At 38.0% G+C, this 24372-nt stretch overlaps 1 non-coding gene across 1 annotated transcript; it reads left to right on the top strand.

Moving 5' to 3' along the window:
* The first annotated feature begins 20037 nt into the window (after positions 1–20037).
* Trnam-cau lies at positions 20038–20109 on the top strand. Its single transcript has one exon. It is a non-coding gene; the product is annotated as a tRNA-Met (tRNA).
* Positions 20110–24372: the final 4263 nt, after the last annotated feature.

The raw sequence follows: 24372 nt of genomic DNA, 5'->3' as shown, positions 1-24372 counted from the left end.
TTTTTAAATTGGTTCGGGGTAAAAGGGATTATTACAAGTTACAAGTATTTTGGCTTGCTTCATCTTGTAATTTCCCCATCAGCACTCGTACTTGCACAATTTTGTTTGAGTTAGCGAAAGATCCATCCATTTACATCAAAGTAAAGCAAATTGCCTTCCGTTCGCCCACTCGCGTTCCTCGAATCCAATAAAGCAATTTTGTATTGTCAATTTAATAAAGCCTTTTATCGAGTGTATATAAATGGATTATGCCTCCCAAGCAGAGCGCATATTTATTAGAAAAGTTTTACGCTCGGTCGGCTGGAAGGAGGCAAAGTGGATGATGGGGATTTACTAAGCCATCCGGGGAATTGATATTTATGGGGATTATCTATCAATTAGGGAGCGCAGCTTCTTATTAAACGACTGTGTCAACGGAATACCTTCAAGACCGCCAGAAAACTTAAATGAATGTCAGTTTGCCATGGTCTCCTTTGTTGGCAAACCCAGTTCTTCATAACAGCTGGCCGTCAGTTGGGGCAGCAATTTTCGTCACGTCACGCCGAACAAAGGAATATCTTGCCACATTCATCAAAAAACAGAACAGAAGGCAAGCAGCCGTAATATTTGCAGTCAACTTGTCTGCAGTTTCGCTGCAACTGCATCTAAAAATGGAATTGTTGACAGTACAAAAGAAGTGACAAAAGGTTCCGAAAGCGCTGCCTCTTCTAGTTTGCCACCTCCTCGCTTTAACTGGCTAACTGGCCACCGAGTGGGCCAATTGGAACGGGCAATTATTTAGGCCATATGGCGGCCGCTAACCCGGCAAGGTTAACCGCGAACTACCAATGGGTTAAGGGCCGTGCACTCAAAAGAAAAAGTTATTCAAAAATTGTTAAAAAAGACAGGATATTTTAGGGTCTTGGGGCTTGAAATACTTTAAATTAAAATTTTAGGAGTCTAGAAGTATGCAATAATTTTTTAGGCTCAGCATTTTTATAGCCTTCATTCACTGCATACTTTTAGACACCAACATTTTTTTATAGTTATTGTAGGTAATGAGCATATATATTTTTAGCACAGCTACAATAATTTATTGTCAAAAAAAAAAAAATTACAATGAAAACTTAAAGAAAATATAATATCAAAGTCATTTTATAAAATTACTTTTCTAATAATAATGTAATACAAATATTGCAAATATATTCTAAATTTCAAGTCTTTTAAAAAAGTCCATTTAAAGTGAAACGTAAAATCATTATGTACCTAATATTTATATATGTTCTTAACGCTTAATTAAATGGAATATATTCGAGTATTTGAGAGGTGGCGTCCGAATCATTGGGGTTTTTATCTCTCTGAATGAACTTATTGTACTTCAAAGCATAAAATATATGTTGCATACTTTGCAACACCTTACATTACTTTACAAAATCCAGTTTTTTAAGTGTGTTAAGGGCGTAGGTGGTTCCGAACTGTATGCTGGGTTTTCTGGGTTGCCTTGGCTTTGGTTAAAAGTTGGCCGCTGGCAGAGAGGGTCATGAAACGCCTGAATGCGCAATGAGTGAAATTCAAATACAAACCGTGTTTGAATGAATGCGTCGAGAAGTGGAACCTGGGGTGCGGACCCCTGCTACGAAAAACCCACGCCCCTGTGCTGCGGGCAAAAGTGAATGCCTAACCAGTTGACTGGGTAAATAAGTGCGGAGGGCTGGGCAAATGGGTTGTGGACTGTGGGCGTGGCACGCCCCGCTTTTAGAAATGTCCTTGGCCTATGTGCAGTGGCAATTGATGGATGGATCGACGCAAGACTCGCTCCTTTTCATTCGCCCCTCCGTTCTTTAATGTGAATTAAAGTTTCTTTCATTTGATGTACTTTGAATGGCAGAACGATGAAAACTTATGATGCATATGCATATTCGCCGACTGCCACACACTCAGGGCATAAAATTTTACACTTACGATGCAGAACCATTACCTCAGTCAAATGCAATTGAATTACATACAGCGAAATGCGGAAATGCGGTCGCATCAAATTTAAGATGCTCTGAAGTTCCTGGAATGGCACAATCAAATTTTATTATAATATTTTACGGGAAAATAGTCGTCAGTACTTTTGAAAACACATTTTCATAAGCTGTTTTTATGTGTATAACTTTAAATAGATATCATATTGCCTCAAATTTAAAACTTTTTAAAAATAAATAAAGCACACTCCTTCCTGTTTTTCTGGCTATATTATATGCGCAAAAGTTTTGCCTAGTCATAAATTGTATTAGCTCGCACAGACAGCTGGAAAATCAAGCCAAATAGCTTAAATAAACAATAAATAACTCATACGCAGCGTGCGCCAGCGGCACTTGAGCATAATACGCGAGGCTAATGCAGCCAAGTGGAGCATAAAACATTTGTCTAAGCCATGACTTTTAGGATAATCCAGCGCACACACACATTTTCCCTTTACGAAGTCGCATAGTCCCTCCACATACGAGTATATATACATATAGCCCAGTTCTCCGGTTCAGTTCTTCAGTTCTCCGCTGACACTTTCATTCAGATTCCGCCGTCTGCCATGGGAACTCATGTGTTATGGCATTCTTTTGTCTTGCGACGGGCCAAATTATACGCTGACACAGCGGGGAATCACAGCTCAGATTTGCCCCAGCTGGGAAAACCCCCTGAAAAGGGGTTGCATTTTAATAAAGTGAATTCAAATGTCTGTCAACTCTCAACCTTTTCGCTGTGTTCTTCAGCTAACGCATCAGAACAATCGCAATTAATTCTAGCTGGCATTCTGCACTTTGTTTTGAGGAGTGAAAAATCCACTGGAAGACAATAAATTGCACTGACAGACGCAATTGCTGGCCATACTTCAATTTCAAAGTGCGGTTTTTTTAGTTTCCGAATTGGGCAACCCAAAACCGCAACAAAGTTGAATTGAAATGCAGCAGAATCAAAAGGAAAAGCATCAAAATAGCATTGGTGTTGGCATAGAAAAATGTTACAAAACGGAACATGAGAAGAAATTGTGGTAATGGATAATCCTTTAACTCTTAGAATATCGTATCACAGATGCAAGTCCTTTGAGAACTTACAATCTATGGTACATTTAATGTTCATAATTATGTGAAATTAAATCTGTGTTAACTAATGTGCACAATTAAATTAGCTGAAATGCAAAAGTGTAGTTTGCTTTGATGGCAAAATGTTTAGTAACCAATTAAGGAGTTTCTATGATATTTAATTTATAAATCAGAGAGTTTTTAATGTTTTCACCGCAGAAGCCGTGTTTTCACAATATTTTCTCAACTTTTTGAGTATTTCACACAAAGCTGCTGAGCGGTAAAACTTCCGCTGTATGCTTCTCTATTGTAAAGTGTTGAACAAAATCCATTTTAGTTTGGTCGCCACGGGATGTTGTCGCCACCTCCCATATTGTTTATATACTATATGCCATGGCCCACCCACTGCGCTGGCATAAACCTGAACACACTCTAAAATATTCCGGGATGGAGTCGGAAACACATAAGTTGAAAAGTTTTTGGCAGAGCTACGCAGATTCACGGTATTCATTAGCATGCAAATTTGAAAATTTATCAGTTTGGCGGTCGAAATCCTTTTTTATTCCGTCGACCAACCGCCACTCTTTAAGCCGTGAACGCACATACGCTTTCGAGGCAAAAGTTATATCACAGGACGAAATTGGAGGGGTATTTAGTGGACGTGATGTGGTTCAGTGCCTGATAGGAGGAGGATTATGACAGGCACTAAGTACCCAATTTGCAGTGTCTTTTATTCGGGACTAAATAGGGTATTTTAGGAGTCCTTTATTGTAAAAGCATATTGACAAAATTGTAAGCAAAATTGGTAAATTGGTATAACCTTATTTTAAAATAGGTTGCCATCAAAATATGCAGAGCTTATAAATCACTTATGTAAGTGTCAAAAAGAAGGCAGTGAAAGAATAACGTTGATTGTTTAACTTTCAAAACTAAAAATATTATAATGCATACTTTTAGACATTTTTAAAAATATAACAAAAACTTAATGTTTAATGCTATATATATTTTATATGTTTTATTTTTAATAGAGGGTGCCTTCAAAATCTTTAGAGATTTGAAATCACTTTTTAAAATGTCTGAAAGTATGCAGTAAAAAACATCGTTGTGGCTAGATATATTAATTTTGCATACTTTTGGACACCTTTTTGAATTCCAATATAAATCTTCTTTAAGGTTTGAATTTGTGTTTCCCATGGTTTTTACTCACCCGCTCAATTTAAATGTAAATAAATAAACCCAGTGACCGTTCAATATTTCCTATCCCATACCTTTTGCTGCAATCTTCACGGCAGAATTACTTCCCTAACTAATGGAACCGGTCAACAATTTGTCGGAATGGCCTCGGATGAGAGCACCCTCATATCGGGCACTTGATGCTCTATTTACCTGCCCGGGGCGAAACATCAAAGGCGAATCAGCCGGGCCCCGAAGTACTATAGTTGCTGCAATCAACTGCTGTAAAATTGCCTCACCTGCCGGGGGCTTCGGTGGGTTCCTGAGAGGTGGTCGGAAAAGGGAATGGGACAGGAGATGGACTCACATATTTACACAGTGTGGCCAAATCCCGTCGGCTAGAAGAAGGTAAATAAATGTGGCCACAACTGGGAGTCATCCTCATCCTCGATCCATGTAAAAGGGGGCGGTGACCGCAGGATAAACCGGCGCCTGTCGAACTGTCAGCTGCACTGTCATCCTTGGGCCCTTCGGGTGATATCCTGTTGACATTCCATTGTCCATGGATTGTCTCGGCTCAGCTTTAAAAGTATTTCAGGCCAAAATCATTTAGCCCCGGCTCAAACGCATCCCATCTAGTTTGTATTCTATATTTTTTCCGCCTGCTTTCTGGTGTGTTCTTTTTTCCAATCCTTTTGTTTTGCGGAGGCGGTCCAATGAATTGGTGTAAACACTCGGGGCGTCATTCTGTTGCCATCGCAAATGCTTTCTGTTGCCGTTTCCTGACATTTTTGCCCGCAGTGCTTAGACAATGGTTAAGCCTCGCCCCCCCTTGGAATATTCCATTTTTAATAGTCAGGAGCCTTTTTAATTTATCTGCCAGACTGGTACGCATTTTCCAGCTGCCTTGGGGCCAAAGGAATGCAGGTTGCAGGCGGAGTTGCACAGGATATTGCGACATTTAAGCAAATATCCCAGGCCGTATCCCAGTCAACGACTTCTAGTTGTTGCACAATTATGGGCCTGTAGTATTTGCCAGGCCCTGAGCTGAAAATCCAGCCCAAAGGTTAACCTCATGGGACCCAGAGGCACAATTGAAATGTCATCTGCACACCTGCAAATTAGTTAAACGCAATTCCCCCTTCACCTCATGGGGCTACATAAACATTTGTAGGCCAACAATTGATAAGGTCTTTAGTGAAAATCCAACTGGCCTGGGAAATTCCATGCATCTGTCTTTCACTTTAAATGAAATGCATAAAATTGTCATAAAGTGTGGCATTATGCAAGCGCCTGTCAGAATTTATGACACTCTGCTGGATTATTTTGCAAGTTGGTATCTGCTAGGACAACGAAATAATTTTCCTTTAATTGTATGCGTTGGCTTCCCTTTAATTACTTGCTAGAAATTGAGGTGTTTTATTGGCCTTAGATAAATAAGTGGGTAACCTAATGGGTTTTACAAAGTTCGACTTAATTACTAGTTTCAATTAGCACAAAATGATTTCGTCTTTTGAAAGTGGATTTAATTTTTGTAAAATTATACATGTAAGTTGAGTGCTAAAGAAAATAATTTATTGTTAAGGGATGAGGAAGCATTAAGGAAAATACATAAACACATTTATGTTGCATACTTATTATGACTCTAAGGAACCTCTACCTAATGAAAATGTATTCCTTGTGCATTTTAATTTTCAATGCTTAGGAGGAAAGTGCTAATTAATGGAGACACCCCGCCCTGCCAAGAGCAACTTGTATGACTAATTTCATTAGATGATTCAGGGCCAAAACCTGACGGAACTTGGAACTGGGAACTTGGACCCATCTGGCCAACAAGTGGCCCCATGTGCTCCCTCTGAAGTGGCGGCGCTACACTAAATTGCTTTTAATTATGCTTAAAAAGAAGACAATAATAAAACAAACAAGGAAGAACGCTATAGTCGAGTACCTCGACTATCAGATACCCGTTACTCAGCTAAAGGGACCAAAGGAAAATGGAGATATGCAAGCAGCAAATGCGCCACCTACCGGCGGTAGACAGATTTAAGCGTTGTGGGCATTAGAGTGGGCGTGGCAAAGTTTTTTTTAAATCAATCGATAGGTATTGACGAGACCAATACATTTAAGTTAAAATTTTTTATCTAGCACGAAAATTGTGGGCGCCACAGGCTTGGGCGGTTTGTGGGCGTTAGAGTGGGCGTGGCAAACTTTTTTTTAAATCAATCGATAGGTATTGACGAGACCAATACATTTCAGTTTAAATTTGTTATCTACCATGAAAATTGTGGGCGCCACAGACTTGGGCGGTTTGTGGGCGTTGGAGTGGGCGTGGCATATTCGCGTAATAAACTTGCGCTGCGCTCAAGCCTACGGAATCTAAATCTGAAATCTCGTTTCTCTATCTTTGATATTTTCCGAGATATCCGCGTTCATATTTACGATTTTTTGAAGTTTGTGGGCGGTTTGTGGGCGTTAAAGTGGGCGTGGCAAACTTTTTTTTAGGTCAGTCGGTAGGTATTGATGAGAACAATACATTTCAGTTAAAATTTTTGTTCTAGCATCAAAACTGTAGGAGCCACAGTTTTGGGCGGTTTGTGGGCGTTAGAGTGGGCGTGGCACTCTTTTGAAACAAACTTGCGCTGCGCAGGAATCTCAGGAATCTGCATGCCTAATCCCAGTATTGTAGCTCTTATAGTTTCCAAGATCTCAGCGTTCATACGGACAGACGGACAGACGGACAGACGGACAGACGGACAGACGGACAGACGGACATGGCTAGATCGACTCGGCTAGTGATCCTGATCAAGAATATATATACTTTATGGGGTCGGAAACGCTTCCTTCTGCCTGTTACATACTTTCCGACGAATCTAGTATACCCTTTTACTCTACGAGTAACGGGTATAAAAACAAAAGACAAAAAATGAAAAAATATGGTTCTGAGAGTGAAAAGCTCCCGCTGTGCGCTTTATGGCTCCGGGCATACTTCACAACAGGCCGCAGAAGGACGTCGGGACTCCAGGACTCCAGGACTCGCCAAGGACTTGGTTTCTAGGACCCAGAAACCAGCTACCAGTTACCAGTAACCAGGATCCAGGACCCCGAGGGGAAGCAGTTAAGTTTGGCTCTGGGCTTGGGTTTGGGGTTTCGGAGCTGGGATGGTTTCATTTTCAGTTCTGCAATGGCAAGCAGCAGAGCGGAAATGAATTGTTGAATGCGAGGACTGGGCAACTTTTCTATGGTGGTTTATGAACAATTCCAGTCAAAGTTGCTTGTTTTATTGCCTTCATTATTTCATTTGTTTCAATTAGCGACAGCTGTTTAGAGGCGGGCGAAAAGGAGCCAAGTCTGCGATTGAAATAATGCCCGAGTGGTGTAAAGGTGAATCAAAGTGTTAAGAGTTTTTATTGCACTATTTTGAGCATTTAATTGCCAGGCTTAAGAAATTGGGAACTTAATTAAGATGGTTGAAAATTAAAGAACATTTTAATTACCTTTATTAAAAAAGGCATACCTTTTCAGCAGGCACATTTTAGTATCTATACCTAAATACTCCAGCATAGGTTTCCTCCACTTCAATTTTTTTCCACATATTTAAATTCCACGTGCCGTTTTAAGCTTTCCCAAACAGATACAAAAAATGGTGTCCAGGCAGGTGAAAAATGGGTCCTGGAATTCAATAAAGTACGTGGCCAGTCTACAGTGACTGCAAAACTCCATAAAAAGTTTTAAACATTTGGTTCCACTTGGGTTTCGAATACGGTTGAGTACTGATAATTCAGCTTGAATCGCTTAAGAGCTTTAGGCATTTGCACTGGTTTACAATACGCTCCATAAAGCCAAATGAAATATAGTATACGCCCTGTTGTTTAAGCAAATAATTTGAGAACTTCTCTGTGGAAAGAAATCAAACAAAAGAACATGCAGCTGAAGGGCCACAAGCGACTTCATTAACAATACAAACAGCAGGCGCATTTCTCATTTCAACAACAATTTATTTTGCCCTGGACCGAGGAACCCCTCCTTTTCCACCTGGGTTTCCTGGCAGGTGAGGTTGCGATTGCAGCCCAATGGACTGGGTTTATTCATGCGCGATTCTCGAGTTAAACATGGCATATAGCATGAGGGCTTACATATATAGTGTGTATATATTATATAGACCTAGGAGCCGGGCCGTACGTGTCCACCGCCGGAGTTGTGTGACTTTTGCATATTAACCCAGTACTACTAAGTTGGTTAGTTTGGAGTCGAGTTTGTTCTCAAGTCGGGTCACGCGCAAACGGAGACTTACTTCTTCAACCATCTTTGTTCGCACTGTCAACAATGTGTAATTTTATAACTTCTATGTTGGCTAACTAACTTCCGGCATCATGATTGCATCAGCAGTTAAACAACATTGGAATCTAAGCATTGAGATACTGAAGTGATTGCCATATTATAAATAATTTTAAAGTGTCTTGTAATGTGTTATTATAGGCAGTGTCTCTCTGAGAAAAGAAAAGGTATTAAGCCATGTTGTTCAAAAGGAAAAGCACAGAATTTTTTAATGAAGTGACAAATAATACATTCAAATTATATATAAGAATTTCACTTGGGTTTTCAAATCTATTTTAAATGTATTTTTTTAGGTGCCTATTAGTATGCAGTATTTAATTTTATATCCAATTCAGTGGACTTCTGATTTGAAAAAATATTGTTGCATACTTTTAGATAAATTCAAAAGTGATTTTTAATCTTTTAGAGATCTGTGCGTCTGACCTTAAGTTATGATGATACTATATTAAAATATATTTTGCCAGTGCATCAGTGCCTGTGAAAATATCCATTTCCCCTGCTTACAATTCCCTACATGAGTTGCTCATGTTTGCTTTAATTTCTCCACTAAAAAACATGACTGAAAATTCCCGAGCAAAACCAAATGCGGTCAGAGGGTCGCCCTTGACTCGATGCCACCCAAAACAAGAACTTCTTACCCTCGTCCGTCTGCCAAATGACAACCGAGCAGCCCAAAGTGTGGAATAGACAGACTGGCACGTGCCTCCACATAAATATGTATGTAAAACAAATGCTGGAAATTAAATTGACTGAAATTTTATGGCCAAACTACGTGAAAGGCAGCGAAATGTTCACATAATTTGTGAGCAATTGTCAAAGACAAAACACTTTGCGGGAATTTAAGTTTCGATAGCAAGAGAAATTTAAGATTGAATCCATGGATAGTTTGCCATAATCAAGGTTCCACAATTGCAGTGCGCCAAACGAGGCCATAAAATTCACTAACGATCCGCAGTCAGACAAAGGATACGCTGTAAACTAACTGAAATTATCGTAAACGAATTTGTTATCTCTGGGTAACATGACAACCAGCTAAAACAATAAAATTTCATCTTCCGCTTTTGTGGATAAGGAGAGGGGATTCAAGGCTGCATTTTCCCTTTATATGCGAAATTCTCTGTCAGAGATGAAAAGCGAGGGGCGGGCGAGGAAATCGAGGAAAGCGAGGAAAGCCGGGAAAGCTGGGAAAGCTGGGAAAACGAACTCGGTCGGAAGGCAAAAGCCAAAAGTGTTTGACAGCAATATATGCGCAGGCTGTGCGAGTACTTAGTGCACGCCCATGACTGAAATTATGTCCGCATCAGCAGATATTTATGCAGCCTAATGCATTCGGTTCAATGGGACTCCTAGATTTACGGCTTTTGGGTTCGGTTTGGGCTTGGGTTTGCATTTGGGTTTGGCTCTGGGTGGGCACTTCCAATGGAAGTGTTAGTTGGCCAACAGAAATTCCCATCAGTTTCGATGGGTTTTCAATGGATTTGGCTTGCCTTAAATAAATAGTTATGCGTTACGTATAAACTACTGGATAATAATTAACTATAAGTTACATTTTAAATAAGTCCTGCCCTTCCAGAATATTTATTTGTTAGGAATTTTTGGAATTAAGTTAAGAATAAAACTTAACATTCATTGTACAACATTTTTGTCTTCCTTCAGAAAATTAGTTTTGTTTTTAAAAAGATCAAGGAAAGTACATAATAAATATTTTTGTGATTTCATGTACAAAGTCATCCTAAGATATTTTCTTTATTTCCAGTCCTTATTCTGCTGATTTTTAGATACATTATGGACAGGACTAAATTGAGATTTTATTTCTCTTAAATTTGGACAGTCTATAAATTCCTTTTGGGCTAGAGAAAAAATAGTGATAATTTCACAGAATATATATAGTCAATTATAATTTTGAATGCCTAAAAAATATTATTTGTAAGATTATTTTCGAAATACTTTTCTGTTAACCAAAATTGATTTGTAGCAACCGTAGCTCTTTTGATTATTTATAAGATTGACTATATACAAGCACTTACTGAGCTATTTAAGATATTCCTTCGTTGCTTCTGTGATTACAGGGCTGCCTATGCTACGACGTGCTAACAGCTCCGTGAAAAATACCTTCTTAGATAATGGTAACAGGCAATCGCCTTAAGTAGACAACAAAGTCGGCGAGGCGATGAAGATACAGATACCAACGGGCTGCTTCAGCGTGATGCAAACGTCGGATAGGAAATCGGTGGCATTATTACAGGCAACTGAGACATTGTCGTGTTGTCGAGGGCAACATCATGTCACAGGGGGTCAGAAGAGGGGTCAAAAGGGGGGTCAAAGGGGCGTGAAAGCCTCTTGGGGGAATAGGTATAGATGCGGGCCCCCTGTTGCAACATTGGCAGCGTACTTGTTCTTGTTCTTGGCACTGCCGGTGATGGCTGTGTCCCGTGTCCCGTGTCCAGTGTCCCGTGTCCAGGAGCCACTTCCGGCCTGAATGCAAGGGAAACACAAACAGTGCCAGTTGCCCAAGGACTTCCCCTTCCTTCAATGGCCATAGCCACAGCAACTGGGCTGCTACCAACTCGCCCAGAGATTGGTTTGTTATTCGTGTGTTTGTCGGCATTGTTGGCCAGCCACTTGGTGGACGTGGGATTTGTTTTGGGCCAGCACCGAGAATTCCGGTTAATCAATAGAGTGCGGCCTGTGGAGGGGAAATTCAGAGTTTACCTCAGCATTCAATGGAATTGAGCAGCTTGAATGTGCTTCACAAGTCCTCTCCGAATCTTGAGCCTAAGTGCCTTCAAATATCCTGCATCAGGAATGAAAGAAGCACTAGCGAAAAATATTTACAGAGTACCATCTTCTTTTTTTTTAAGCTCTTAAAAGAAAAAATCTGCACAGGAAAGTATCAGTTTTATTTTGATTTATTCAAAAATGATTATTTTTTGATGTCTAGAATAAAACTCTTACTGATTATGATCGCTGAAAATTCTGGAATGTCTGTTACTAAAACACAAACTACACGTAAGGATGAAAAGAAATAACATTTTAAACATAATGTTAGTATATGGGAACAGGAATGAGTCTGAAGTTTTGTTCAACGAAAAGAACTAAAAAGGCAGATATATAATAAAATACTAAGCATCAGCTAAATCTTAAGAAACAACTAAATAATATTTAAATTAAGCAAATCATTAAAACAATTAGTTTTTTCAATTTCTTATCAAGTTTTTTCCGTTTTCTATTCCTTGCAAATATGTTTTTTGCAGTGCATCGTCCGTCAGTTTCCTTGGCTTTTATCTGGGGAACCGTGTGATCCCGCTGACCGCGGTAGTTTTTCATCCGCGTAGCCTGATATTTGGCTCGTCGGGAGTTATATAAGCACATGTCACGTCCGGGGATCCTAAAAGTGTGGGACATGGGATGTACATATGTTGGATGTGGGACATGGGACATGGGATGTGGGGAATTTGGGGGGCAGCCGGGCTTCTAAGGGGCGGTGTCACCTGGTGACAAGGTGTTGGCTTTCACGTGGATGTTAGTTGCCGCACCCGGCCGCCACGGGCTCATCACCTGTCCCAGATAGCCCGCGCCCCCTCCCCTCAAGCCACTCCCCCCGTGGCTGTGTGATTAGCCAGGTGGCACGTAGCGGACATGGCAACCAGCCAGATGCTTCTTCAATCAGATGTCAATTACGCTGAAGATTACCAGGGATTTGCGGCTCTTTTGTTCGCGTTTCTTCTTTTAGCCAAGATTATGAGTGCTCTGGGACTATCTGCAATCTTTACTTGGAATGCATATATGTACAGGGTACACATACACACCCCGGGTCTTGTCAACAAGTCAATTGCTTACCATAAATTACTCATACGCCCCATTGAAGCGGCCGCTGCCATCATTATTATTATCCCCCGGGGACCACTTGGCCCCGCTCAATAGCAGTGTATAAATTTGTAGGCAAAAGATAAATAAGGCTTCCTGCAGCGACGACCTTCAGAGTGACGCAACTTGGATCGATAAAATCTTGGGTAATTTATAAGCAGAGAATAGTTATGTCCTTTACCATCAACACCCCTTTTATCCCCATAATAAAATGGTAAGTCTGAGTGAAAGGCATAAAAACATGTATTATTAATACTAAAAAATGGAAAACCACTTTCGGCAACAGCTTGCTGTTTAAAAATCATTGTGAAAAATCCACAGGCGATGGAAATTTAATCGATATGCAAACGCGTATAAATTTTACAGAATATGGCCAGCAACAGTTGGCTTTAATGGATCCGATCCGCGGCGCAAAGTTGCCTACTTTTTATCGCTCACTTTTAAGTCTTGTGCGGATAAATATATGTGCATATATCAAGCGGGGGGATATAGCCCACATATCCGCATTGTAACCTCTTCTTTTCTCTTTTTTTTTGAGCTATCCCACCTGCTGGCAGCCGGCAAATGTAAATAAGCATAAAATCCAATTTTCTGTTAGCTCCTGCGTGTTTGCACGGCGTCTTTTGCTTTTTTGGGGGCAGCAGCTCCTTCTCCGCTCCTCCTGGATGTCCTGTCAGGATACAAGGCTATGGGAGAGGGGGATACGGATACAACGGGGGCTGTCAAACCCACTTGAAGATTTGCAATCAACGCCCCTGGCAAAAAGCAGGCAGGTGAGCATCAATTGAAACCATTCCCCTTTTGATCTGACAGCCGAAAGCTCACTGAAATTCACCCAATTTGGGTCACTCAATGCTCGTTGAAGCAGCCTTTAAGAGAAATGGCATGTTACGCAATAATTTATGATTACCTCATGTGGCAGGGGATGGATGCAAAAATAAGAAAAATGAAAAAGTGAAGAGGTTTACTGCCAACTGACAGCCGACTTTTGCGGCTAATCTAAATAACATAATCAGATTTGTCAGGCGCAACAAAAAAGCTGCAAAGGAACTGACCGGAATTCGCACATGTTCCCACTTGAGCTAAACACATTTGGCAACCTCATTTGCATATTTGACTAGATAAAAAGGGTTTGAAACTACACAGCTTGTTTTACAGTGTTTTTTTTTTCTCTTTTGGACATCTGTGAAAAAGTAAGAATATATTCCTGGAGGTTGAGAGTTTACTACAAAAATGTAACTTGTTCTTTGCGTTGGGTATTTTGTAAATAATTTATTCAAGTATTTTGTTGTGTTCTTATCTAAGTTAATCGGTATTATATTATTTAAATTTTGTGTGACTTGTCTGTTAATTTTATTTTTACTTGAGTTTTAAGTTCCCTTATAAAATACCAAAAGATGTGGATTAATATATTCGGATTCTGATAGTTTAGTCCTACAAGTTCTATTATCAAACATTTTTAAGGAATTATTTTTATACAACTTTTATTCATTTCTAGACTATCTGATATTGTGAAAATTTAAGACCTTATAAAAGAACACAATAAATATACCTTTCTTCCCTAAATAAGCTTCTTGATTTATGATAGATGTAGAGTTTTAAATTCACATATAAAAATACCACATGGTAGGCATTAATATATTTGTATTCATATGGAGTCATATTCTACGATTTATATTTTCAATGCATACTTATAAATCTTTTTGAGATTATTTTTGTAACGTTTTTATTCAGCTCTAGACTACCTAAGGAAATAATCGCCATGATCTCCCATTCTTCCCCAAATAAGCTTATTGATGGCCCTTAATTTAATCGGTTTTGGATTTTACAACCCTTGTATCTATTAAACATTGTGGCCGAGTGCCTTACATTACCCCATATTATTCGATTGCCTTCTTTGCTGTGCAAACTCAACCATTTTTAGTTACCGACTCATCTGCAAATGCATTACCAAGTGCACACAAGAATTTAAGAGCGATTGTTTGTGAATTTCTGTGGGTAGGTGGCATACAAAATGTTCGCCCTGGTATTTTCTGTCTCTCTGATTTGAATTTCGGATGAAAAACTGTGTGTGCACCAAGAAAATAATAGATATGGGGGCATTGTTGATTGCAAAATTTTTCAGTTATGAGCTGGCTTGCTATGGCTCCATCTGAATGGATTTTCAGACCTTTGAGTTGGGATATTAAATTCTTGCACTTTCATTATGTGTGTGTGTCTGAAAATTAGCCAAACATTTTCTTTTCCCCTCAAATATCAAATATTCATTCAAATTTTAAACTTTAACCGATGGTGACAGCTGTGGCAAGTGTCTTCAAATCGATTAGCATAAAACTGATAATAAACTAAACTTATGTTGTTCTCGAGAAGCCAACAGCTTGAACATCAGCCGAAGCGAAATGACATGAATTTTGTCTCGGGAAAATGCTGGCAAACATTTTGCCAGCCAAAAAACAAAAGATGGCTGAGATACTCGACGAACACAAAAAAAAAACAGCTTTATTTAAGCACTTTTGCCCCCACTTTGCGCAACCACCTTTCTGGATTTTCCCAGCCATCCACGGACACTTTCGCCTGCCAAAGATTATCAGTTCCACTTTAAATTATTATGATGGCGTTGCCATCGCCCCCTAGTCCTTCCAGCAAATTACGCCTCGTCCTGGCAAAAAAGGATCCTGGAGCATCCGAAAAAGGAGCAGCCAAAAACAAAAGGGAGCGTATATCAATTTGGTGTTTTCCTTTTCACGTTTCCCGCTTATCTTCATTTCTGGGCCAGCGTCGGGTTTATGGTCAATTTTAGATTTTATATTTGCAGCTTTCGGTTTCTTATTGTTTTTCCGCGTGCTTTTCCACTTTCCCACTTTTCCCTCGCGAAACCCACCCACCTCATCGCGTATTTATATTTGGCATTTTTTCCCCATTTCCGTTTGATTTTATCGGCGTGCAAGCAACTTGTTTGCTTTCACTTTGCTTCGCTTTTGTTGCAAATTTATTGGCTGGATTTTAAATCAATTGGGGGCTTTATTTTGCCCTAGTCTTTGCGCTTGCCAATTTCAATTAGCCTTCCGGTATTTAGCCGGTTTTCATTTGGCTAAGGTATATAAGCTTGATAGACATGACATTTATTATTAAATTTTGGTCACCGCTAAAAATATCTACCTTTATATATATAATTTTCCATAAAGAAAATTGCCGTAAATTCAGCACTTTCTTTTCGCAAGATATTTGCTAAGCTTTCAGCTGCTATTTTGGCAACCTTTCCTAAATCGAAATGTAAATTTTCCATTTGTCTAGCGCTGCAGATTGATGATGGCTGATACTTTAAGCCGCTTTTGTCTCCCGGTTTATGCTTCTTATGGTACAACATCAAATTTCAAATTTCTTTGTTAAGATTATTCTGCATTGCTTTTGGCATTCGGCGTTTGGTTTTCCTTGTGAATCTCTTTGTGTTGGCTATAAATTAGGAGATAATTGCATTAAAATCATGCCAAATAAAGTATAAAATCAAATTAATTTGATATTCTATGTAGACAAAAGCTAATCAACGTTTAAGAAAGATTAATAAGTCAATATTCATTTGAAATAATAGTATTTCATTTACGGCTCATTTGATATAGAATAATTGATTTTTCAAAGCTACATATTAACGGATAAAACTTCACGAAAATATCTAGATATCAGAAAAGGCCTGATATATTATTATCTTTAGCATGACAATTTATTAAATGTTTTTTAAAATCCAATTTTTTCCACATGTCAAGGTAATAGTTAATCTGGTACATACATAATTAACATGCAATCTCTTTAATAAACACGATGTAATTATGGACTGATTTCACAATTTAAAGCGAGTGAAGTGCCCAGTTAACGATTCTCAATCAGTTCAGTACGCTAAAATTGGTCAATATGGGTCTCAAAGGTATGTTTAAAAATACATTAAATATTAATAATTTTGATAACTTTTGAACTTGCAGTGGTCTGTATATGCATTTCTGGAAGTCGAACTGGCAGGACTAAAACAAATAGTTGGCCAAGATGAAACGTTGTTCACAATTCATACAAGGATAACGAAAAATAGAGTAAATGCATCGTTTGCCTTTTTGGTTGACATTGACGAATCTTTTGAAGTTAGAACAGATTTTTATGTACAGGCTTACTATAAACTTTACAAGCCAGTAAAACTGAATGTCACCACCAAGCCTTGCGACTTTTTCACAAGCACATTTAAAAAATATTTCCCCGCAATTCTTGAGTTGATTGTACCTCCAGTTGACGAACTGTGCCCCTTTCCAAAAGGTGAATACAATTTAAAAATGTCAAATCGTATGAAAATAACATTTCAACAGATTCGATGAAAGCGCATTCGATGTTAAAGTTATTTTTTATACAAAATGGCAAAAGTATTGGTGGTCTTAAAGTGGAAAGTGTTGTAAATAATATTAAAGAAAGTGGCATTAGCCTAAAATAAAAACTAAAATACCACAAAATAAATTTCACGCCTTACCCACGCAAATGTCACACAAGTTAACGGAAGTCATCCATAAAAAAGCCTCATTAGCCTAATAAAATTACCTTATACCAATTTGTCCATTTCTTGTCTTTATTAAATTCTAGTATGACAATTAATATTCAATATGCAAACGGTTATATTTCATATTTGAGCACTAGTAGACAAGGTCAGGTACTTAAAACATGCTATCAAGTTCAATAAGCGTAAAACAATGGGTTATGGTTACTTCGTTTACGGTTGTGGCATTTATGAGGGTCTTTCGCATTTCTTTCGCTTGAACACGTTTCAACCCCTTTCATTTCGCTACAATCATATTCAAAGGAAAATTCCACAAAAAATTGTATTATTCAGCACATTTCAAAAGGTTTCAAAGGGTTATGACAGCTTTAGGAAGATAAATATATGTATACCTTGTTATAAAGGAAAATATAATAATGTTGTTCGTATTTTCTAACAAACCAAAGGGTATTTATAGAAAAAATCGACTACCTAAGTGAACCGCCTTTCGCTTGGCACTATTTCTAGTTACCACCGATCTGTGGGTTAACAGTATGTTTTTCAGATAGGGAAATTTATCCGGGGAAAACTTCCGTTCCAAATGCCAAACCCAACTGTGCAACATGTTCGCTGCAACATGTTGCAAAAGGACAGGACCTTTTATTTGTTTACGCATTGTGTGGAACTTGTCACAGATCCACTGAGTCCTTTTTGGAGATGAAACCTGTTGCTGATTATTTGGAAAAATGTATATTTATTTAAAATTTCTATTAGCACATTTTAACATTATTTAAAGAGTTTAGGGGTTTATAATCGGGAACTTCTATTCCAAAATTTAAGTCATTGTCGTCATTGGCGTCAAGTTTTTAATTGAAAATTATGACCAAATTAAAATCAGCGACTAAGTGCATAAGTGTGTTGTCTGCTGAAATGTGTCACATCGCTGCTATAAATGTGTATATATGGTATGGTTTAGTTGGTAATGACTCTGGCAGACACACAACCTTCAGGCGAAACATTGACGAACCTCCGCACTTTCTAAGCGAAACTTTTTCATTGCCCTCCGAGTGAAACTAAGTGAGGACCCACTTATGTGGCAGGCACTGAAATTTAATATGTCAGTGCGTGTGCGGACTGAAAATGAAATTACGGCGGCCTCAACTTGGCAACAAGGATGGTGTTGACGGCATTCTCCGTTGACAAAATATTTCAGCGCCTTTAAATAACTTGGCCTTTAGAAACTCTATCTATGCTATGTTAGGGTCTTTAAATTAATTAAAATAAGTGCTTAAAGGTATGCAACAATATATTTTTAATCGAACAGAAGACTTTATTTTGTTCACTGCATACTTTTAGGCGCCTATAAATGTGATTTGAAAGCCCTAGAGAATTCTGTGACAACCTCTTACCTACAAGATACTTACTAATTTGGTAATATGTGCTGCAATACTACTCCTATAATTTAGAGAAATTATTATTTACTAGTTAATCACATGTACTTAGGGTCATCGTCTTGAGTTGGCCACAAATTCGTAGTGCCTAATTGGCTACGAATATGTATATCCTGCTTTAAGGTAAGACTTGTGGTTTGTGCGTGACCACAGGAAATTGAGACGGGAAATTGACAAATCTGGACAGGTCACTCTGAGTCCTCTAATTAGAGTTTGGAAAATCAAGTGTACCTAAATTATTTGGTTAGAGTCCCTGCTAGATCTTAAAATAATATTCAAATTTGTGAGAGCTGGAGACAATAACTTTTTAAGGAAACTTGTGCTGTGGTCCTCTCGTTCAATGACAGATATTTTACAAGGCTTTCACGCCTGTTCAACTTAAAAAGCTTGCTCCCTTTTTTCTTGTTCGGTGGAAAGTAAAAAAATAAGCAGGAAAACTTTTGCAATCGCTCATGGAGCTGTCAGTCTTCGGGTAAAAGGAATACGAAAGTTTTGTTTTTTAATTTATGAGCCACACGCAATAACCTTGCTATGATGATCATTAGCTGGTCAGCAGATGGGTGTAGTTTGAATGCCATTATCTAAAGTAATCAATTAGGCCAGTTTTTAAAGTGGGCTATAACTTGTTGTCTTCAAGAAATATCTCCGTTTTATGGGAAATAGATTATTCAAAAATCCTTCATTTAACTTTTATGCCCGCCCGTTTATTGCCTTTTATAGCCTGAGCAACACTAATTTGCATTTTTATGATTTAATTTTCCAAATGCATCGTAATCAATAGGAAATGGTCTATATTTATGGGTTTCCCGTCGGTACTTCCTACCACACTTCCGGTATATTTTGTATTCTTAAATTTATGCCTATTCGTAACAAAGGAATTTAATTAAATTAGTTTGTATTAATTTTTGTCCGTTGCCATGTTTACTGTTTTATAATGCACATTCATTCATAATTCGATTATAGTAAATCAAATCAAACACTTGCCAGAGGCCACATTCATAACGAGAAAAATAAATACAATTTTCGTTCAATTGAATTTGTTTATACTTAAATCATAAATTAGTAAAGAGTCCACTTGATGTAGTTAGGTTATAAATCAATTGTGTATTATTTCAATCATTTTATTATATTATATGCCAAATTGTATTTGACAATTTTTGCTGAGAAATAATTCCTCTTGTCATAAAACATTTATTTTTAATGACTGCACTATGGGGGTTAGAGACTTTTAAAAATATGACAAGCTTCACATGTGTACATAATAGTCGTTTATGACAGCTTAGGTTTATTTATAGCTGGGCTTTTGAACTTACGAACTCAAGATGTTTGTATATCGAGATGAATAGTGTAATTTAATGCTCGTCAAAGAGCATTTTGCGAAACAGAAAATTAGGAGTTAATGGAAAAATTAAGTTATAAAATAGTGAAGTAGTGATAATATTTGAGAACCTGTTTATTATCCAAAATTGTTTCAGAGAAATTATCATTATTTATTTATATCAAAAAACAAGCTAATTAAAAAAATTGGATTACAAATAATCCAGTTTTCTTTACGGTGTATAAATTCTGATTGGATTGGAGGATTAAGTTGGAGAAATTATCAAGGCACTGCAACCCTTATAAGTTATAACCCTTTGGATAATAATATACGCAACTCCCAATAAGCAGAGTGGCGCAGTGGAAGCGTGCTGGGCCCATAACCCAGAGGTCCGAGGATCGAAACCTTGCTCTGCTATAACAATATTTTTCTTTTATAATTTTTTTTGTACAACATATTTTTTTTAATGTTTAATACACCAAACAGCAAAGCAAGCTATTATGTATTGAACATATAATACTGTACGAGTAACGGGTATAAATGAGCATTAAGGTAAGCATGCTTTATCCAATTCCTATAGGAGATCAAAGCGCATTATATAATAAATCTCTGAGATTTTGCTCCAGGGAATGCCTCAAATCCAGAAATCCCTTATTTCCCTAATCCCTTTCTTCTGCAGATTGGCCGGCAAATGCAAATTGTGCTGAAAGCTCAAATCTTTAATCAGGACTTTATCCCTTATTCACCTGCATGTTCATGCATACGTACAATATAATCGTATGTGTGCCTGGCATTTTTTATCTTTGCCTGCAATTCGATTCGGATTCCCTGCTCGTTTTGTGACGCAAGTAATTTTATTGCTGCCTTTTGACTGCTCACAAAAGCAGTTCCTTGCCTTTCAAAGCGCTTGTCGATTGCATTTTCCATTCGCCGACAGAACATTCAACCGAAATTTACCTTTACGGGGCCAAATGCAAATCGAAGTTGTGGCAGCTGAATTTCCCAGTGGGAGATCTTAAATTCAACTGATATTTATTGGAATTACCATGGAACCGAGTCTAGAAACATTTAAAAATGTATTTAGGAAAATGAAAATCATATAATCCTCATTCGCCACTTCTGTTCTTAGACTTGGTTGTTAAAGAATTATTAAAATTAATTTCACGGGTAAGAAAAACACTTTTTGAAATGTTTTAATAAAATTTAAAGATCTAAAAAAATACAGATAGGCTTATTGTGCATAAAAGAAGCTTGGGACATTTAACTAGTTCTGAAATTAGTATTAAAGAAATGTTAAAAATATTGTTATTGCCTATTCTATAATTTCAAACTATTTTCTAAACTTTCTCCGTTTTCCAAAATGTGGACTCTAAATAACCGTTTTTATTTTAGTAAAACGTAGCTCTTTTCCCACTAAAATTCCGACCTTTTCGGCTTTGAGCAAGCCATGTTTACACAATATTTGGCATGGTTTTTGTGCTGCTGCCTTTGAGCCTTAATATTCGTTTTGCGCACCTGCCAATCGTAAGCTTTTTTAGGTCAGCTGCCGGTCGTTCTGCGGTCAAAATGCAATTGTATTCATCTGCCGCTGTCCGAGGCCTTAAAGTGTGATGGAGCCATCTCGTTTTTTACCCAGCACGAGCACACGTTGTGTGTGCACAATTAATCAAACAACGGGCAAAAAGCGTAGAGCAAAAACAAGAAATATTCAATTATTCATACGCAATGTTAACCCGAATGTGTGGCACATAACCACAAACAGGCGTCGTCCGACATAATGTTGATAAGTGTAAATGCCATATGTAAATGTTGTTCCTGCCACGCCCATTTGAGTTCCGAGGAGGGGGGATGATGAAAAAATTAAGCCAGAGTGATTGTGACATCAAAATTGAGTGGGTTGATATTTATGGCATGTCGAATATGCAACATGCGGTGGCTAAGGGAAAACAGCTTAATTCAATCGGAAGGAAGCTAATTGAGTGTGGCAGGTGTCCAATATCCTGAAAGGGTTTCCGATCTATCCTTTTTTTGTGATTTTTCCAGTAATCTTAAAAAGGAAATATTTAACTAATACGGAAATTGGCAAATAATTTAAATAATTTTAAATTCCTTCAAACTTTTTGGCTTGTGCCAAGTGCAGCACTGGCGAAATTCAACTATCTAAATTGCAAAAACCAGGCACATGATGGAAAAAACGTTAATGGCACCACTGGGATGTAGCTACCAAAATAAAGAAATAAAAAAAGGGAATGGGAAAAGATAGCACACAAAGTGGGTGGCTATAAAAACAGCATTAGGTGAAGGGTTTTCAAAAATTTGTTGGCCATGTGGGTAAACAAGAAAGTTAATTGCTTGCACAAGTACAAAATGCGATAAGGAAGTGCATACAAAAGTTATGGAATAATTAAATGCAGACTGATTGCCTGGGTAACCGGGAAATTGTTAATTAGATTTATAAGTTTTTTGGTTTACCAAAAGTCAATCCTTAAAACCTCCTTACATGATCCAATTTTATGATCTTTTTTGGTAACAAAATATTTGTGTAACTTTAGCTTCCTGCCATGACAAATGAGTCAAGGCCTCATAGAAGCCATTTTTCTGCTCTCCAGTTTGCAAGTCGAACTAACCAAGTTCATTCAAAATTTACCGCCAGGCAGTGAACTGGTAATACAAAATTGCACCATGTGCAGTTGTAAATAAATAATTCATGCCCCATAGAAACTCAGTCTGATGAAAATGGAGTTGCAATTCCGGCAGAGCACATCGAAGTTGAATGAATTTTTAGTGCTTTGAGAGACCGAAAAACAATAAAGAATATTTTGTGGTATGGTTTTTGTTTCGCAATTGGCTGAGCTCGGCATGCAATTGACAATTGGGAATACGCTTTAAAAGCAAAATTTGTATCTGTGGGGAAACAAGCAGGCGGGACAAAGCAATCAAAGTTAAAATATCATTGGACAGAGTAAAATATTCAGTTCGAATCGTTGTCATTTGCAAGTCAGACATGCCGGCAGTGCACAGTACAGTAATCAAAGAGGTGAGTGGCAGTAACATATCTTATCCAATAATGGTACATTCCTATAAATAAATTAGCCCTCCGAGGATCCAAATCCTGAGGAATCCGACCTTCCGATTTTTTATTGCACTTAACATTTACACAAAGACTACGTACATTTTCTGAGCTGCCTACATTTTCAGGTACTCGGCGAACAGATAGACGACATTTAACTATTACTTCTCATGTAGAATTAGATGCTACTGCCTTAACATTTGCACAAATACGTTTAATGAGGTTAAGTACTATGACTCCTTGTGTGACACCCATGTCTCCTAGAGCTCTTAGAAACGCATCCCAAAAAGTACCCAATAGTCCAACAGTTTTTGGAAAACTATCTATACCAATAACTCCATCAGTAAAACCAACTTCCATTGCTGGTAATGCTAATACTCCTCAGGTTAAGAAACCTCCACAACGAAGGTCTACTATACTGATTTCTCCCAAAATTATGAAACCAAAGCCTGTGAAAACCAGGAAAGGAAAAAAATCCAACAAATCATCTAATGAAACCAATAAATCGATAAGCCACGTTGTACCCCAGGTGGAACCCAATAACCGCGCTTTGTTGGCCAGAAAAAGAATGATGGCGAAGCTGGCCAAGAAATTACCCAACTAAGGGACCTTTGAAAGATGTATTATAATGTATCCTTTAATACAAATAAATCGTGTACTATATATGGTGTATATGTGGTTATTTCAAATCGAAAACCATATCCTTCCTGCAGCTGCTGTTAAATCAAACAAACCATTTATAGTATAAATCTCCCAAAAAGTCACATTTGTTGACCGGCGAAAGTTTCAATTTTGGCACGTCCCCGGGGCGTATACGTGATGTGAACCTTCCATCAAATTTCCATGTCAATGGTTTGGAACAATGGCAGAACAAAAAGAGCCAGCACCTAAGCGTCTCTATTCTGCATTTGAGATTTTAGGGATTTTGTATAAATATTTTATTACTATCCTCGCCACATTTATCTTACAGGAAGCCAAAAAAAAATAGAGAACAGGAATTATTTCGGCTGGCTTTTGGGCGTATTTTGATTTGTTTTCGCTTCGGTCGATTTTTCACACGTTGAGAAACTTATTTGGCCGCCCATAAAATTGATATACGAGTGAGCTTTTGTGGGACAATCACCTAAGGATATGTTTTCATTATTCAGTTGGTGATTTTTGTGCCCAGGCTTATTGGCCCTAGAATTGTCATTTGCAGCATTTGCTTTTATTTCATTATTTATACCTATAGTTTACCTACTCCGACAATCATTCATACGCCATGTGTTACGGAAGTGAAATAAAAAAAAAAAGCAGTGACAATGATTGACAGCTTTGCGCATTTCTTGCATCGCAATTGAATATTTTTTCCAGTTCCCCTGAGAACAGCACAACTGTCGTAAAATATGGACATAAAAAAGAATTGCAATAACTAGATATGGCCACTAAATTTTATATGGAGCAAATGTCAATTTCCACTGCAAAATAAAAATGAGTTTTATACCCAATTAGGGAACTGTTTTTGCGCGGTTTGTTAAAGTTTGATAGCTGCATTTTAAGTTTCGGCTAATCCAAAAATCCGAACTCCATCTTTCGACTTTTAAGCCGATTGCAGTAACTTAAGGCGCCAG

Source organism: Drosophila subpulchrella, chromosome 2L, assembly GCF_014743375.2.
Source record: "Drosophila subpulchrella strain 33 F10 #4 breed RU33 chromosome 2L, RU_Dsub_v1.1 Primary Assembly, whole genome shotgun sequence".
Classification (NCBI taxonomy): domain Eukaryota; kingdom Metazoa; phylum Arthropoda; class Insecta; order Diptera; family Drosophilidae; genus Drosophila; species Drosophila subpulchrella.
Note: the sequence above shows the minus strand (reverse complement) of the source record. Positions and strands in the feature narration are given on the sequence as shown.